This window comes from Culex pipiens, chromosome 3 (assembly GCF_016801865.2).
Source record: "Culex pipiens pallens isolate TS chromosome 3, TS_CPP_V2, whole genome shotgun sequence".
NCBI classification, from domain to species: domain Eukaryota; kingdom Metazoa; phylum Arthropoda; class Insecta; order Diptera; family Culicidae; genus Culex; species Culex pipiens.
Window position 1 is genome coordinate 168702773 of NC_068939.1, and position 14374 is coordinate 168717146.

Here is a 14374-nt window from a genome sequence, read left to right on the forward strand (position 1 = left end):
TCGAATCACGAAATATTTTTTTTTATTTTGTCTAATTTTTGATCGTTGAGCTTAGGTATGACCCCTAAACTACGCTAAAATGATTAAGAATTTTCAAATCAAAGATGGCGGCCAAAATGGCGGTTATGCAATATTGAAAAAATGCATTTTATTTTTTAATAGGCAATCAACAACTCTAATTTGACTAAAATGGGGTCGTAGAACTCAAATTTTATGTTAAAACCAAGAAAATGAAAAAATCCGAAAACAATTTTTTTTAATCGTGATTCGATTATCGGAAGTCCCACATAAACATTCGGATAATCGAACTTCGTATAATCGAAACTTCGGATAATCGAGGCTTCGGATAATCGAGTTTGGACTGTATTTGAAGTTAACAGTTTCATAAAACGGGTGCCAAAATTTCTCAACACTGATTTTACCAAATTGGCTCAAATTTTTTGCTGAAGACTCGTTAAACAGGTCGAAGTCGATTTTCATTAAGTTTATTTTATAAAAAGATTTAAATATGTTATGTTTTCATAAAAAAAATCGTCTGTTTTTGATTTTTGTATTTTTTTAAACAAAATTTTGAAATCGAGCTTCGTCATGGAAACGGGATAGGTCTTGAGAGTCTTCGCCCCAAATTACAGCCAATTTGGTCCATCCAACCTAGAGATATCGTGGCCCCCGAAAATTAACTCAACGAGAAAAAAAAAACACTCAGAAACTTTGACAGCTCAATTTGCACATGGCAAAATTTCAAGATTGAATCGTTTGTCACTCACTTTCATTTTAAAATATTTCAGGAAACTTTATAAGTGACTGAAACATTATTTTACAAGGATTTGAATTTTTTTCTGAAATATGAAATATTGAGATTTTCTACCCCTCAACTAGAGTTTCGGGAAATAATCATACAATAACTGTTCCATTTCATATTCTGATAATCACTCGCTAAACCAAACATTCTGATCACGACAAGGGCGCCAACGCGTAAACAACCCCTAAAACAAGCTTTTCTCACCCTTATTATCATCCTCTCCCGTTCAGCACTCATTCTCATTCTCACTCTCACGGAAAAATTGCATCGCAGTAGCATGGTCGCAGGAGAGTTCCGACGCCGAGCAGCAGCAGCAGCCCGCTTATTGCTGCTCGGCGTTGGAACTCCAAAATGAGTGACTGTGCACGACGACCGCCTGCTACGACCACTTATTTGCAATTTGTCCCACGCGCGCACATGGCGTTACTTCTGCCAGGGAAGGAGACGCATGGTGGTCTCGCTCTCAATTCGAGTGCTGAGAGAGTGGTGCCATGCGCTCGCCCGAGCGTCGCGACGCCACTTCGGAAAATTGAGGGTGCACGTTTTGGCCGAGCACGCGGCAGCGTTTGTCCTTTGTCATTCTTGCCACTTTCCTTGAATGGAAGAAGGGGGCGAAGGGGAGAGAGAGATATCATAATACACAATCCCGCAAAGTGTACAAACACACACTTGTTGTAAACTCCGAGCGTGAAAATGAGTGGAAAATGGAGGAGAGGAGAAGAGAGAAGATGCGGGGTTCAAACACTGACGCAAGTGTTTGTCAACGGTCGGGATGGGAATGGGGGTGGGTAGGTTATATAAAAAAAGTATTTTCCAAACACCCCCCCACTCTCTCTGGTTCACCGCCTCCTGTGAGTAGTTGGCGCGTGTTAGAGAGTTAGGTTTTGTTTTATTGTAGAAAAATGCAATTTATTTACATATCCTAACTGTTTTGTTCAATGAGCGCAATTGTTTCAAAACATAAAAAAGATAATAAGACCTCTACAAAGCTGAAAATTAATAAAAGAAGATGTTTTTAACAGGCAACTCGATCTTGTTTTGTTGTAACGTTAATTATAAATAAACTATCTTCAAAGAAACTTGTAGGGGAAATTCTCGTATGATTGGCAGGTTAAGCACTCGCTCCTAACTTCATCCAATTTGCGAATTTTCACTATTTAAACAACTAATTTTGCTAAAATTTTAATAGAAACTTGCTTGGTCACTTCTTATTGAGCTATTTATCACTCGATTTCAGTTGAAAACGTTTTTAATGAGCTGTAATTGAATATTAAAGTGCTGATATGGCAACATTAGAGGCACGCTGGAATTAGATGTTGTTCCCCTACTGTGGCAGAAAAGGAACAAACAAGACCAAGTGATCAACTATGAGCAGGGATGGAATAATCGCAAAAAAATCAATTTCGCTTGTGAACTTTCTTCACCCGCGAAAGAGAGAGGAGGCAAATCACGCAAAAGAAAATCGCTCCCGAAATTCTCCAAGAAAATCAATCTGCGGATGATTTTTTGTGAAATTCCTTGCCAGCACCACTTAAAAATATTTAATTCACTTTGTTTACACACATTGCCCATCTACAAAATGTGACAGGTCATTTTTCGACATGTGACGTTACACTTGCAAGTGTAGTAGTGAAAAAGATGTTCCGCCGAATAATCAAGATGATGATTTTTTAGATTCCTTTTACCGATCTTTCGTGCGCGAGAGTGGAGAGCCATTCTCCCTTCGGATTTTTTCTCTTGATGAACGTCCAATGATTTTATTTTGATGATGATTATTCCATCGCTGACTATGAGAAATCTCCTCCTAGAATTACTTCTGAAGCAAAGCGTTATCTAGAATCTGGCGATCGAATCGTGACGAGTTGTTTGCGAATCGCATCATGTATTGTGCAATGTTTTGAATATATTTACAATGTTTAGCCACTTATTATTCCTTCGGAATACTACAAGTTTTGCAATATTTGTTTATTTATAAATTTGTTCAACTTTTACCTAATCTCTAACGTTCTAGAATAGATCTACCTCAATCCTGACCTATAGGAACATGGTTGGCCCCTCCTTCTTAATTCAGCGCACTCCACACTTTCCCTCTAATGCGAATAATGTTATCAACCCTCCATCATCTTAGACAACAACAGACACACAGTATATAGAATCAATTGACGTCATTCGATCTTGAAAACAACCAAACCTGATAAGGGTTCCCCCCCTCTTTCTCTCTCTCATTGTGGAGCAAGTGCATTATCAACACAACCGGTTGCACCCGGTGGATTTCTGTTCAAACATCCGCGACGAGAACCTCCTCCAACCCACCTTCCACCCTGCTGTGTGTACTACGACGCACGAGTTACCCGGTAAACTACCAAGACAGGCTCAACCGGCAGTTAACAAAATGTACATAAGGCAAATCCGAACCGATGAGTGGTTGTTGGCCGGTCTGGTCGGATGCCACGTGCAGGGCGCGCGCGTTTTGCCATTGCAACTTCCCTTGCCCGCGCAGTCTGCCCCAGTCTCTTCCAGGCTTGTGGTTATACAATCTGATGATGTGGTTCTGGATCGTTCAGGGGCCACCTTCAATGACTAAGTCGTCACTTGCAACTGCACATCGGGCGGCTGTTTGTTTGTAAGCTTAAGCTGAGCGTTCAGCATTTCAGGCTTTGAGTCGATTCTGCGAAGTTACGGGATGAGGGCAGATGCGGGATTAAGGCAGGACTTAGTTTTTGTGCCTTTTTTGTTCTTGGTGAAAAATAATTCTAAGCGCATTTGATTAAAATTCGCGATTTATAACACGTGGAATCATCATATCTGGATGATGTAGAAAGAAATCCATAAAAAAATAATTAAGTACTATACAATCGCTTAGAAAGCTTGGTTTTTCAACTACTTTAATTGCTTATTTTACTTTAATTTATAAACAAATTCATTAGGAGCAATTCTCTAGAGTATCGCTTTTTTTCGAGTTTTTTTATTTTGCATTTTTTTTATGAAACTTTGTCGAAAGAAGCCATTTTTCATAATTAGTTTTCCCATACGATTTTGCGCGGGCGGGTCATACAATGTGAATTATCGAAAATCTCTACAGTCCAGACTCGATTATCCGAAGTTTCGATTATTCGTAGGTTTGTATGGGACTTCGGATAATCGAATCACGAAAAAAATGTTTTATCGTTTCGAAAAATTTCACGAATGTTTCATGTTATAACATTGAAAATCGGACCATTATTTGCTGAGATATCGATATTAGAAAATGGTGGGTTGTTTTGGTGAGACTTAGAAAACTTCAATGTTCGTGTTTCTTTTTCTTAAAGCGGCTGTATCTCAGCAACCCGAGGTCCAATCTTCAATGTCTCTTAGACAATTTTATAGCAAATTTTCTGAACTTTAAAAAAAATATTTTTTGAAATGGTCACTCAAGGTCACTATTTTTGAAAATCGAAAAACTGCAAATATTTCGCTAAAATTAAACTATCGGTGGCTATATCTTGAAAACGGAGCTCTTTAACAAAAATTTCACTTTTTTCCAAAAATCACTATTTTTTCAAAAATTTATAACTCGTCGGCAGATTTTTTGACCATGTTTCTCTATGGCTCAAAAGTTGCGGATTTTTGTCCCCTAAAACATATCAAAAAATCTCGAAAATAAAAAAAATACATATTTTGGGAAATTGAGTTTTTGTGAAAAAAAAGTTGATTAACAAATGTGCATTTTTTTTCCGTGTACCTATTTTTTTCTCAATAGTCCTCAACAATACCTACAACTTTGCCGAAGACACCAAATTGATCAGAAAATTCACTCAAAAGTTACAGCTGTTTGAATATTTACATACCATTTTTGTATGGACAGCAGCCAAAATTGTATGGAGACTTGTATGGGTGAACCAATGACGCAAAATAGCTTATTTGGTCATAGGGAAGGCCCCCACAAAGTTTGAGCCAAATCAAAAAATACAAAAAATTAAAATGGTCGAAATCGGCCGTTTCTCTTATCCGAAGTGAAATTTTTCAGAGGTTTTCGAATAATCGAGTCTGGACTGTATCTCGAAAAGGGATTTCCTGATCGATTTGGTGCCTTTGTCAAGGTTGTAGCTTATGATGAAAATTTGTCACATAAAATTAGTTAGACGTAAAAATAGTTATTTCTGAATTTTGGATGCTCTTAAACAACGTTTTTTTTTAATTAATAAAGATTTTTGAAAAAAATTAACTGAAGGTTGATCCGTGGCAATGGCCTCATACAAGACTAAAAAACAGATGCAAATTTCATTACTATAGGAAATGTTTTTCTTTAAAAGTGCGCCGTTTTAAAATTATACGCATTCAAAGGTAAAATACCTTTGTTAAATTTTTTACAGTAGGGTAGAGTAGTCATCAATGAGACACGGGGAACAATGATAAAATGGCTCTCACAAGTCGTAGTTTCAACCAATCAGGCTCATATTTGGGGGAAAGGTGTGTCTACTGGATACACGTCTGCCATATAAGTGCCTTTGGTTATGGACGCTCCCTTGAAAAATTATTCATAAATATTTGATTCTGGGGTGTAAAAGTAAATTATGGACAAAAAATACTTTTTCGCTCGTAGGCTGCCATTTACACCAAAACTAATATTTCTTCAAATTTCTTTCGACGTTCCATAGGGATTGGGTTGGGCTACAATGTCCTTTCATTAGATTTGGCCAAAATTTAGAATATACCCAGAATCCAGCGCTGTCTCATTGTTCACCACTCATTTCAGCCCATGGGTAACAATGAGACACTTTGATTTTTCTTCATTAAACTATTCAAAATCGATGGGAATCTTTCAAAACGTGAATTAAAAGTGATTTTTGGCATATTTACAGAGTTTAAACTTCATTTAACCAAAAATACAAAGTTTTTTGGTATTAATAAATGGATTTTACAAAATTTAAATACTTTTCAGTGTAACTTTTGTTAATAAAAGTTTCATGTTGGCAAAATTGCTCTAAAATGTTCAAGGCAAGTCACCTGCAATGAAACAATACAAAAACATGATGTTTTACTAGAAAAATGTTGATTTTCGGAGAGTGTCTCATTGTTCCCCAGCTGTCTCATTGTTCCTGCCAAGTGCGTCTACAATGAGACAGTTGAATAACTCTAGTTGTAGAGGTCGGATCGATCTCATATTTTGGTCAATGTTAGAACACATTAAAAGAAAGATAATGCAACAAAAAGTTCATTAAAACATGCTGATGAAAAAATTAGAAAAATCGTTGAAAGTTGAAAACCAAAAGTGTCTCATTGATGACTACCCTACCCTAAAGATTTGCACACTGCAAAAAGCATCACAAAACAGAAAAAAAATCACACAATTAGGCCATTACAAATATTGCTTGAAGTTTATGTCCCTCGCCTCTGACCAAAGTCGAGAGGGGGCAAAAAAATAAAAAAAAAGTTTAAAAATTGAATTTACGAGCCATGGTTTCAATATTTGAATGAAAAAAGGGGTTTAAAAATGCATTATACACCTGTCCAGTTTTATTTGGCAATCATTAGTTTCCAAAATATCTAAGTATTGACAAAATTTTTATTTTTTTGCGAAAAAAAGTTTTGCTGTGCTGTGCATTGGAATTTCATAAACATTAAAAAAAAATCTGGCACAAACATGCTAAATAAGATTTTCAATGCTGAAAAATGCATTTTTGATTGTTTTCAGTTTATTTAACTTCTATATTTTCATAAAAATTTTGAAGTTTTTTGAAAAAAATTTTTTTTTGTGACCTGATTTTTCGGACTCTTTGAACACGCTCTAATCGGCAGAATTGAATTTTGAGAAAGACAAATTTAATGGAGGCGCTTGGTTTCTTAAAATGATTTCAAAGGATTTACAACGTTATTCTTATGCAGGAAATTAACTGAATTTTATTCTGTCAATTGAAGCCGCATTTTAAAAACCCAAATTTATCATACTTTGACGAAACTGCAGCGTTTACTGTCATCAACATCAAAACATCGAGTTGTTTAGGGAGCTTTCTTTTATTAAGTAACGCAAAAAAAGATTTTTGGACCCCCTCCCCCCTTCATAACTAAATTTCCATACATTTTTTTTAATTTGCATGGAGCGTAACATAGCCTCCGACACTCCCCCCCCCCTCCCCCTAACTTCTATACGTAATAAAAGAACGCTCCGTTTATCCTTTTTTATGTTATATAATTTATTTCACACTAGTTCCGTTGTTTTGCAATCATTAGTTTTCAATAAATGTTATACTTGACAAAAATAAAAATTTTAGCAAAAAAAATAAACTTTTTGCGGTAATTCAAACGATTTTTGAATAAACCCAAACATGCTGAAAATGATTCTAAACGCAGGGGAATGCATTTTCAATTGATTACAGCTATTGATTGCCCTTAAATTTTCATTGATATTTTTTTTGGTTTTTTGTAGTATTTTGAAAAAATATTTTTAATACCCCCCAATTTTTCAGACCGACTTTGAAGGGGGAGGGGGGGGGGGAGAGGTTGCACTATGGGCTAGCAGGTGGCCAAAAACAAATAAAGTTACTTGAGTCGATAGTAAACATTTCAACTATGAAAAATTCCAAATATCAAAGCTGTAGGTGCCATAGTTTCCGAGATACACGATATCAAGGTCAAAAATGAGTTTGTATGACCCATTCTCATCACCCAGTCTGATGACGGTATTTTAAACAATTTTTCCAACCCTAAAATTGCAAAAATTATTCATAGACTACATTTTCATAAAACTTTCCCAAATGAGTATTTTTAAAACTAAATTTTCGTATCTTTTTAGGCTGTTGCAAATATTTTTTAAAGTTGAAATTGGTCCCAAAAATCATGGGATTTTTTTCTTAAAAAAAACTGTAAAATTTCAATGGAAAGTGAAGTCGAATCATCAACTGAGAACAATTTAAAATGCATTTCCTGCGTTGAAAATTATATTAAGCATGTTTTGGCTTGATTTAGAATATTTTTTTGTGGAATTCCGATGTTGGGAGTATTTTTTTAAATGTGTTTAATCAAAGCTTAGATATATTAAAAACTAATGTTTCCAAAGAACTGGGCTGGCGATGGTGATGAATGAATGAAGTTTTCAATAGGTCCTAAGTGCCATTAGTAAACTAAGCAAATTTTCGGTTAAATCTCTTTAAATTTACGAATTATTAACATCAAAAATGCTATTACAAAAAAAATCTTTTTTAATTCAGTATTTTGGAGCTTACAGAGCATGACGAAAAAATTACCTTCCCAGCTAAGAAACATTATTATTTTTTCAAAAAATATGTGTTTCGATAATAAAAAAAACGTAATTATGAAGTCCAACCCAACATTATAGACAATGAAACAAAGAAAAAACATCAGTCTCGAGGACTGCAAAAGCAATTTTCCAGGAAAATGCCACGTTTGCAGCCTGTTAAATACCATTATTCCACCGGTTGTACGGCTTCCCCACTAATGGCTTAGTGCGCCACCGCCACCCAGTTGTAGTTTGCGCTCAACTTTTATATAACGCCCTATCGAACCTTTTTCGCTTGCTTTTGATCCTGAACCTGACACTGCCGTCGGTGGGTTTCAACAGGTGGGCGATTTTCCAACCCCCTTCCGTGATCATCTATAGCTACCGACGATTCACCCGTCATTGGCAGCGTATAGAGAAAAGTGCGATTCGAGGTCCTGTCGAGGACAGCTCTCGCCTGTTCCGCCCACGCACCATTAGCAACGTGTGTTGTGGCATATCCAGGTCACACGCTGGGCGGGGATTTCGGATCGGATTGCTACACTAAAGGGTCACGGAATCGGAGTTAAAAACAGTTTTTAAGCTCGAGTTGAAATGCCAAAGCGAAAGTTTACATTGAAAGCTAATCGATTTAAATTTGTTTGGACCTGAATTTAATTGAAAACGAGAACACTGCATTAAAGATGGTCCTAACTGTTCATCATCATCCAAGGACCACGTGACTTGGACGCACATGGCCCAAGTTGGGCCTCGATGGGAGGGCGAGCAGCTTGTTGCGCGTGTTTTTCTTCTTCTTTAACGAATAGTCTCATCTGATAGAGAGCAGTGAAACAATTTCAATTGCAAGACTTGAGATTGAGCAATATTATGCATTTTTTTCAATAGTTTAGCCCACCTGTTTGTAGTTTCTTATTGGATTGATTCGCTCCCAGAACATACCTGCAATAAGAGAAGAAAAGAAGAGATTGTAATTTTGTGTGATCTTACAAGTTAATAATAATTAAACAAAAACAGAGAAAAGAATCTTCCCCGTATTGCGCTTCACCTTTAGAAAGGCTTCCACACCCCGGGAATCCCGGCACGGCTCGCCGAACCTACGTCAATGTGGCAGCCAGCAGTTGTTATGCAACCCCCCCTTCTTCCCTCATGCTCTCCTAGAGGAGCCCCCTTCGGGTCGGTTCCCGGATTGTTTTGCGGTTCTGTTTGCGACAGGGCGGGAGATTATATAAATTACGACAACAAAAAACGGAATGACGACTGTTCTGGCTTAATTTTTTTAAACCAATATGTTGCATTATGATCGAAATGATTTAAAAAATAATAATTCAACAAGATATTACTAAACATGCATCAAACTTTTCCACGCGAATTATCATCTTGATTGCATTAACTTGTCGCGACCACCTGTTGTAACAGTGCGCAGTGTGTTGTAACTGGAAACTCTGATCCTACTTTAAGAGTTAAATGTGCTCTCCTGTGTGTAGAAAAACCTGTCGCTGTGGTTAGCCGACAACAAACACTGACATGCAACGGTGACGGGCTTTAATTGTTCACAGTTGCACACATATCTGGATTTTAAAAATAGACTCACGCTATCACACGGGCCCCATCATGAGCGGGACCGGGATCATTTCAGACACGTGGAATGCTCACAGACAAGTGGATTTGAATTAAAATTAACGTCTTTAGACAAAAACTGTTCAACTCACATCGTAGTCGTTTTCGTTTTCGTTTTACGGAGCAAGGTGGGGGACGCGGCTTCAAGTCAATCCAAGTCCGGTTTCTTGTGGAAAAAAGGGTAGTGGCCGAACTAGTATTGCATACAAAATGAACACCACCGGAAGATATAGGGGATCGGGAGGGGGAAGGTGAAAGAAAATTAGTGTAGGTGTGAGTGGTAAGAACTTGGATTGATTGAACGGTTACGTTTATCTAAATTTAAAACCTAATAAAGGAACTCTAAAGTAGTTATTCAAAAAAAAAAACAAAACAAGAAAGGCCCGGAATTCAAAGAAACCCTATTATGCATTCCAACTCTAAATGGAATCAAAAAATCGCACTGGAAAACGACTTGTTTATGGAATACAAATCTTGATGTTAAAACCTCTAAACGGGGTTCTCGTCCTGTCACGTCCGTCAGTAGTCTTGTCGTACATTACACCTAGAAGCATTTCTGCCAAAACCTTAACTAAACTTTCTGAAATAACTTTAATCTTAAATCCCCAAAATTTTTAGTAACAAAGCCAAACATTCCTTTATCTTGCCTTTCAACCTGTCTTGCCGCTTCCAAAACCAATAAACATAAATGAACAGTTCCTATTTTATAAGTTATAGAGGCGTCGTGAATGAGAAAATAGACGCCCATTTCGTGCCTTCCATTTCATCAGGGCACATAACTCTTGTAAACAAGAGTGTAACCCTCTCACACCTTATGAAAACTATCATTTAAGTGAAAGGGACACACTTTCCTGCTCACAAAACCCATGCGCCCTTTTGAAATGTTAGGCTCTATTTGATCGTCAAAACTCCAGTAGATTCTCGATTCGCAACAATGGTCGATACAACCATAATCCGAGAACCGTTAGTTCAACAGATTAACGAATTTTGTCCGATATCATTTCATTATTGATTGATCGAGATGCTATGGCAACTTTGACAAATCAGAACAGTACTCAACATGAATGAAAATTAACGATTCTGGCTGTATTACTTGCCCCGCTGACTGCCTAATGTAATTCTGATAATTGTTATCTTTAATCTAATTCCTAAAATTACTAAATGTAAAATCTTAAAAGACCCAATTTTAATTTGAATTTGGAATTCGAATGAGAAACTATTTTTTGAAAACTAAGTCCTAACCTACCTCCCACATTCGATAGGGGAAAAGTCACATATGTAGCGGTTTGTTGTACATTTGTGATATTTCCACTATCGGAGAACCTCTTGGTCTCGACGCCAGCTTAACTCACCCGCAGTCGCGTTAGTATTCATTGTACACACGTTGTAAAGACATTTTAAGAGTGTCAAAAATACGCGACTTCTAGATGGTTAAGCCAAAAGACATCGATAAGCCTTGGTGCTACGGCAAAGCGGGTTCTCTTCAGCATGGAACGATATCCATTGTGTTAATAAAATGGAAGTTTTAACAGTATTTGGAACAATACAATTAAACCCTCAATTTCATTACCATGACGGATCTATCCATGCCCCTTGACAAAATGAGTACTATAACGATCTATATAAAACTCCCCTGGCAAGGCCCAAGGTGTTCAACTCACATCGTAGTCACTTATTTTTTAATGCTTACCTTTGCTGTTATTTTTCAAACATGTTTTTTGTTCTTAAATTGAAAACATATGCCCATTCGAAAATTTCTCATCATCCGAAATTTAAAAGCATATTTCAGATAATCGAGTCTGGACTGCATAAATAAATAATGTAATTACCATATCGAAATTTAGCTTTCATGGCATGGTTTTCATGGCTTGTATTATAACTTTTGATGATTGACTCTTAAAATTGTAAAGTCTTATTTTTCTTTTGTTTTGTAAATCACCTTTCCAAAGAGTTTATGAGTTTCAGATCTAAACATTGTTTCACGTCGAAAATATTGCTTATTGCGAGATAAAATCACGTTTCTCCATCGCTGTGATTGATAGGAGATTATTGCCGCCTAACTACCGCAGTGTAAAAATCAGCAAGTTAAACTGAAATTCTGCGTTGATTTGACTGTCAACTTGGTTTGTTTTGAATATTTTCCCAAAAGTCAGCTGAAAACTCAAGGCAACCTTTGACAACTGCCAAAAATTTGTTCTGCGGTTGTCATGCGGCTGTCATGCGACCATTATCTTGCGGTCGTATCACCGCGCGTGAACTCTAATTATTAACGCCCGCAATAATATATCCAGCAACACACAAAAAGCGGCCAGGCCTACTATGCTGTGCTTGTCGCAGAGAGGATTACGAGAACAGAACACATTTCACAGAATCTGACGTGGAGGAAGGATGTGTGGACATACCGTAACAAACGCTCCAGTTTGTAGATTTAAAAGTGTTATGTGTAGTGTTGTAGTACATTGAGTATTAATAACAAAAATGCAGATTTTAGCTGAGAAATTACGGATTATGATTGGGATTGGACACTATATAATATCTTGTCTAAATGAATGTCAGTGTGTCGATGTCAATAACTTCAAACAACAAACAACTACATAAATATCACTTAACCCTCACACCCCTTGGCTACTCCTGAGCACTTAATCCAAATCCAATTTAATTCAAAATGTACCCAAAACTGGGCAAATCATCTAAAAATAAATATATTTGTTCAACCATCACCTGGTCATTTGAGCAATTAAAAAAATCAGAATCTAAAGATTGTTTTTGAACCTTTAATTAATTTTTTTAAATAAAGTTTGTGTTTGTGAGTTCTACAACGAACCAATAAAAGAAAAATTCATAGAATTCTGAAAATGCAAAAAAAAACAGAATTTCTATTTCAAAAATATTTCAAGGGCAAAGAAACAATATATTTCAATAAAATTGCCTATTAGGATGTAACAAAAATGACTTTTTGGCGGGCATTCAGGGGTTTGTTCCGGTGGGCATACTGAGCCCAAATCCCAAATATGAGCTTGATTGGACGTAACAGGAGCTGGCGCTCCGCCCTTTAATTTTAAATGGGATTTAACCCGTAAAAATACTTTTTTTCAAAAATGTCTACTTTTGAGGCATTTTGGCCACCAATGCGTTTACCAAAAACATCACTGGCGTGTAGGCCAGATCCTTGCGCATCTTTTGGTATATATAACATTGAAGTTTGGAGCACCCTGGAGCTCGGTACAGACCTTCAAAGTTTGGCATTTTTCGAAAAATCAGCCCCGGCAAAATCAAATGGCGTCTCGGGCGTCGCGAGGTGCGACGCATATCTTTTTTGCCGGGGCCTATTGCCTATTTTCCTGATGAGGAATGAATATGACCTTAGACAGAGTTCTTCAAATTTTTGTGATCAAAAAAGGTCTATTAAATCCAACGATGTATGATATGAAAGTATTTGAGTCGATATCTGGCAACTTATTTAACATCCGGATACAGTCCAGACTCGATTATTCGAAGGCGTCGGTAAAAAACAGTTCCGATAAACGAATGACCATTTTTTTTTTCCTTTGTCTTTTTTTTGATTGTGGAGCTGAAGTACCTTTGATCTACTCTAAAGTGATTTAGTATTTTTAATTTGATGGCGACCAAAATGGCTGTGATGAATTGTTGAGAAACTGCATTTTAAATTTTTAAAGCTAATAAGCATATCAGATTATACTCAAATTATTGCTCTCTGTCTCTACTAGAACTCAAATTTAATGTTAAAAGAAAGAAAATAAAAAAAATGCATTTTTTTCTTTTATCCGAAGTACCAAACCTTCGGATCATCGAGGTAGGACTGTAAATGCGACATTTTTATACATAAATTTTGAACTATTCAAACAATTCAATAGTGACGTATGGGATCTTAAACCGAAAAGAACTCAGCTAGTTTGACTAAAATCGATTTAGCCAGAGCTGTAAATTTTTATTAGGGCTCGACCCTTGATTTAAAAAAAAACAGCTTATAACTAAATGTAAACTTACACTAGGATCAAAAAAATAAAAAAGCTAAAAAATTGGAATAACAGGCCACGGTGTCAACACTAGAATGAAACTGCCCAATTTTTTTTTTCGAAACTTTTTATTTTTCCCGTGTTTAGGAGGTCATTTTGAGCAACTTTTGTTCTACGAAAAACTTGACATCTCTTGTTTTATGTTTTTCTTGTTTTATTTTTAGTATTTTAATTTGTCTTTATCTTGTTTAGTTAATGTAAATTTAAGTAGTATTTGGCCTATTCTCTTACATTACATTTTGCCTTTCTAATTTTTTCATGTTTTTACAGTAATTTTTTCAATTTATTGCCTGTTTTTCACATTTTCTGCTATAAAATGGCACCATTATTATTTAACTTGTAACAAAATGCGTAGAGACATAGTCTGGGACACTAGAAAAATTACTGCATACTTCTTTTTACTTAAAATATAGGAAATGTTAGTAAAAACACAGCCAAAGTTGACCCCTAAAAAAAAACATTTTTAAAAACATTGGCAAAATCACATAAAACAAGTAAAACTTCCAACCCATAAATTTTCTAAAATTATAAGAGTTCTTCTTTCCAATGCTTTTTAAAGATCAAAAATTGGTTGAAAATTTGATTTGGCGATTTTTTAAATCGAAGCCCGCCTAAAGGCGGGATTGGGTTGTAGAGGGTTAAATTGCATTATTCACCTGTCCAGTTGTTTTGCAATCATTAATTTCCAAAATTTCTAAGCAA

The 14374-nt window shown here is 36.2% G+C and overlaps 1 protein-coding gene across 3 annotated transcripts in view; it reads right to left on the bottom strand.

Annotated features, from left to right (window-relative positions):
* LOC120430391 (serine-rich adhesin for platelets) overlaps positions 1-14374 on the bottom strand; it is a 56957-nt gene that overhangs the window by 19795 nt on the left and 22788 nt on the right. The window lies entirely within an intron of this gene.